At 47.6% G+C, this 4,648-nt stretch overlaps 1 protein-coding gene across 1 annotated transcript in view; it reads right to left on the bottom strand.

Moving 5' to 3' along the window:
• PMEPA1 (prostate transmembrane protein, androgen induced 1) overlaps positions 1-4,648 on the bottom strand; it is a 7,476-nt gene that overhangs the window by 1,127 nt on the left and 1,701 nt on the right.

The raw sequence follows: 4,648 nt of genomic DNA, 5'->3' as shown, positions 1-4,648 counted from the left end.
GGGAGACCTCATCACCCTCTGCAACTCCCTGACAGGAGGTTGGAGTCAGGTGGGGGTTGGTCTCTTCTCCCAGGCAACCAGCAGCAGGACAAGAGGGCACAGACTCAAGCTCTGCCAGGGGAGGGTTAGGTTGGATATTAGGAAGAGATTTTTTACAGGGAGAGTGCTCAAGCATTGGAATGTGCTGCCCAGGGAGGTGGTGGATTCCCCATCCCTGGAGGTTTTCAAGCTGAGACTGGATGTGGCACTTAGTGCCATGGGCTAGTGACCACGGTAGGGTTGGAGTGGGTGATCTTTGAGGTCTCTTCCAACCAGGTTCATTCTATGACTCTGCAAACAGCTCATGCCAGGTTTCACCCTGCACCAGGACCCAGGTGAGATGCTGCTGCCACCAACACATTCCTGCCCCAGCAGTGGTGACACACAGCACAGGACCAGGGGAACCCACTATGACCATATATGCTGTGCATCATGCAGGTGTGTGCCAAGGTATTAGCATATCACCACCGAATACAACCCTCCTGATCAAAATTTCCCCTCCACTTTCACCCCTATTTCTGTTCAACAGATCACTTGCAGAATGAATGATGGGAACGACACCAGCAAACAATCCTCTCCCGTTCAGACTTCCCCCTCCCACCCACACCCCCCCAGCACGGCTCTCCCCCTGGTTCAAGCATGCCAAAGGAGTATTTTTCAATTTGTGACCCATGAGCCGCGGGTGATTCACAAGACATCAGAAAACGCTCCATGAAATAATGACAAGAATTAAAAAAAAAACGCAGACCAAAAAAAGCCCCTCACACCCACATCCCGATGCACACAATCAAGGAAATCATGGGAAAATAAAGATAATAAGTGAATAAGCAAATGTTAAACCTAATTTTGATGTAGCTAAAAAAAAATAGGGATCTGTAGCAACAGGATGGTTCCAGAGTACTTTTTCCCTGAAAGGATAAGTGGTCCTTGGCTTAGATAGACTGAGGTGTAGAGACTTCCTTAAACTGTGAAACATCACCATGATCCTGCAATCCAACAACCCCAGGCATGGTAAAGCCACAAGCCAATTTCCCCCAAACCCTGAGATTAGTTTACAATTCATGATCAAAAACAAACAAAGGTTCTTCCCATCTGCTGGTGATATTCAGAGCATACACAGTTCACCCCAGTCACTTCTGCCTTGGGAAGTGAAATATTTAAACATGGCTAATATTCACATACAACAACATCCCTCTGGCAGCCAGGGCTGGAGGAAAACAGCCAGAAGGCTTGTAATTATAACCTGGAAGAGCTGGCACTTCTCAGTTCCTTGCAGGTGAATCTCCAGTTCTGGCACTAGGTAGAAGTATTTATCACCAGTGGTAAAAAATGCCAAGGGAAAAAGACATCTCCTTTTTCCCTTTCAGTGTCTCGGGCCCAGCCAATGCAGCAGTGCTCTCCAGGTGAGCAAACCACACACCTTCCTGCTGTGCAAGCCCCTATTTCTGTAACCCAAGCAGCCTTGAGCCCCCCAACAGCCTGTGAAAAGCTCCAGTGGCACTGCAGCACCATGAGCACCTTCCCTGATAAAGTCAGCAGGGATTTTGCTTGTCTGATCCTCCCTGGATCTCACCCAGCTGTGAAGCACATCTGGCCTCATCCCAGGCTGTGGCATGCAAGGGAACACATTGCTGCACGTCCTTGCAGCATCTCTGCTCCCCCCAGAAATCTGTCTGAGAGTGGACAGACCCAGGGTGTCTCCCTGTGGCAGGAGCCTCAGCACCCCACAGCACCACAACTGCCTGAAACACAGCACCACGCTAAAATCTCCAGAGAAACCACTCCTTTTGTCCCCCACCCCCTCCCTTCCTCTTATTTTCTCCAACTTCAGAATACATTTTCTCCTGTGTTATCGCACATGGTATCAGATACAGAGAGAATCCATCAGGTTCCTGTTTTCGAAGCTCAGCTCTGCACATAAACCTCAAGGCAGTCCTGGTGCCAGTGTAAGGAAAACAGTGATTTATATGGAAATGAGATGGCCCAGATTCTCCCCCCACCCTTCTCGGAGTTTTTTAGGGAGCATCTCCTTGGAGCAGAGGTTAAGTGCTGCAATACCAGCACCTTCCCTGGATACAGCTGAGGAATGTGCTGGCTGAGCCCAGTGCCACATGCCCCTTCCTGAGCAAGGCAAGTGTTCCATACAGACCTCGAGATTCCAACATGCAACTGTTTACACAGGCACCGACTGTTTAGTCTGGTCCATTCTACATGGATTTCTTGCCTGCAGGGATAGGCTACAATCAAATTCCCCCAGCAGCCAAAAGATCCAAGAGGAACTGCATCTGCCACAGCCCAAATCCTCACAGCTAACTCCCCACTCAGCCACAGCACTGCCACCAAAGGGCACGGGGAGGATTTCTAGTGCCACCAGATGTGCTGCCAGCCCTTCACCTCATCCCAAAGGACACCGAAGCAGGGCAGGAGCGGGAAGCTCTCCAAAAACCGTGTTTACTTTGCCGTGCCCCCGTGGCAGACTTCCTGAGCAGTGAGTACCCCGCTGCCTTCTGCTAGATGCTTTATATTTAACTTGGCAGTGGGCAGTGCCATGGCAATATCCATCTGCTTCCCCCTCTCCTGGGAGTGATGTCAGCCAGCTCCTGCGAGGGTGGCTGCAGCCAGGCACTTCCCGACGGAGCATCGCCGTGCTCAGCTGAGCCCTTAGCTGAGCTGCTCCATCCAAAGTGTCCCTTACCCTAGAGTACCCACTCACCCAGAGCCTGCTCCAATATCCCACTCAGGCATTTGGAATAAAAGTTCTGGCTCACACACCAACTCAACTGTTTGTACAGATGAGGTCCAGCAACGATGCTCCAGGCAACACGTGGATGCAAGAGGAGAAACAAAGCGAAGCAGCAGAAACAGCATTAAAATGGGATGTGCAGAGACAAAAGGAGCAGACAGGAGACCCATTTTCTGTAGGAGCTGGATCTCTGTAGCTGTTATTAACCATCTCTCCCAGGATTCCAGGAACTGACCTGGACATGCTCCTGTGCCCACGGCTGACACTGACCCTCTGCCTCACACACTGCCACGAACCCTATCTGGGCAACGGCTCAGCTCTCCTAAAAACTCCAGAGTGGGATTGAAATTGCTGGAAGTAAGTATTTAGAGGAGGGCAAAGCCTTGGGGACAGAACACAGAGACCTTCAGCCTTTGCTGTGGCCCTGGGATGGCTCCACAGCCCCACTAAGCCAAGTGAAGCTGCACTGCCCCGTGCAGGAGCATCACCACAGCAAACCCTTGTCCTTGGAGCAATCCTGGCTCACCTCTGATTTTCAGAATATTTAGGGCTTGATTCCAACTCAACAATGAACAGTCTAGAAAGCCACAGCCTTCTGAAATGAAAGCTGAGATTCTGCTGTCTGGTGAGCAATACAGCTGTAAAAGCCTCCGCAAGTGTTCCAGGACTCGCTGCGGAACCTAAAATTACTTTTAAATTTCTTTTTTAGAGATCAATCTTCGACTTTTATAGAACTGCTTGTTTTAGTAATGTCAGAGAATTTTCTCTGTAAAGCTGCACAGTGCAGATGAAGCCTCTGAACCCTCAGGAGGACTCATATTTTCCATTTTTGGGGACAAAGGTATGCTTGGAAATTGCACTTAAACCACTTGTGCTTGGGGGAGCAAAAGGTGCACAGACAGTGGCATTCTTATTGTAAAAGAAGTTTCCAGTAGCATTTCTTAAATATTCTTAGTTCTGGGAAAATAAAGGTAGTTGCTATAAGCAGAAGAGTTTGAGTAGAGTGAGAACAGTGATGGAGAAGCACACGAGGCAACACATAACCTGCCCACCAGCAAGAACCACATTAAAAAAATAACCTTTGGGGAAATTAATTTCTCCTTCAGTTGTAATTTTTTGAGCTACAGCAACCAAAAAAAAAAAAAAAAAAAAAAAAAAAAAAAAAAAAAAAAAAAAAAAAAAAAAAAAAAAAAAAAAAAAAAAAAAAAAAAAAAAAAAAAAAAAAAAAAAAAAAAAAAAAAAAAAAAAAAAAAAAAAAAAAAAAAAAAAAGGACAACTCCAGCAGCCCTAGCAGCATCCTGACCAGGGGATGAACTGCTTTAATATTTCAGAGGATGAAAAGCATGAATGCAGCTCCAGTGCCTGTCTGCGGTCACAACAGCAAAATGAAGTTTGGGATTTAAAACGCTCAACACCAGTTCAGTGCAAGTTTAATGGATTACATAAACTGGTACCCAGCCCAGTGTGGCCTCTGCCTGCCAGCCTCCAGCTCTCCTGCAGACTGGAGCTGTTTTGCACTAAGGACACGCTGTGCTGAGCCCCAGAGGTGCTGCCTTTAAGGTCTTTATTACACTGGATCCCACTGTAATGAGCTTCCTGCTCGTTAGCACTCGAGGAGCTTCTCTGTGGCATCAGGAAGGTGCTCAGGGTGATGGGGAACAATTATAAAGAGGGGGGAAAAACCTCACCAAAATTATACATTCCCATTTATATCCTTAGCTCTGGGAAAGGTTTTGAAGGCTGCACATCCTCACTGAGATGTAGCAGAGGCACAGAGGTAAAACTGTGCTGAAAAGCCATTTAGTCACTGATGTGTCTGAAGGGTGAGTAAGTAACAGAGCTGAGCCAAAAAAATGGCAGGAAATG

The sequence above is a fragment of the Acanthisitta chloris genome, unplaced genomic scaffold (genome assembly GCF_000695815.1).
Source record: "Acanthisitta chloris isolate BGI_N310 unplaced genomic scaffold, ASM69581v1 scaffold2825, whole genome shotgun sequence".
Taxonomy (NCBI): Eukaryota; Metazoa; Chordata; class Aves; order Passeriformes; family Acanthisittidae; genus Acanthisitta; species Acanthisitta chloris.
This window is presented reverse-complemented; position numbering and strand designations above follow the sequence as displayed.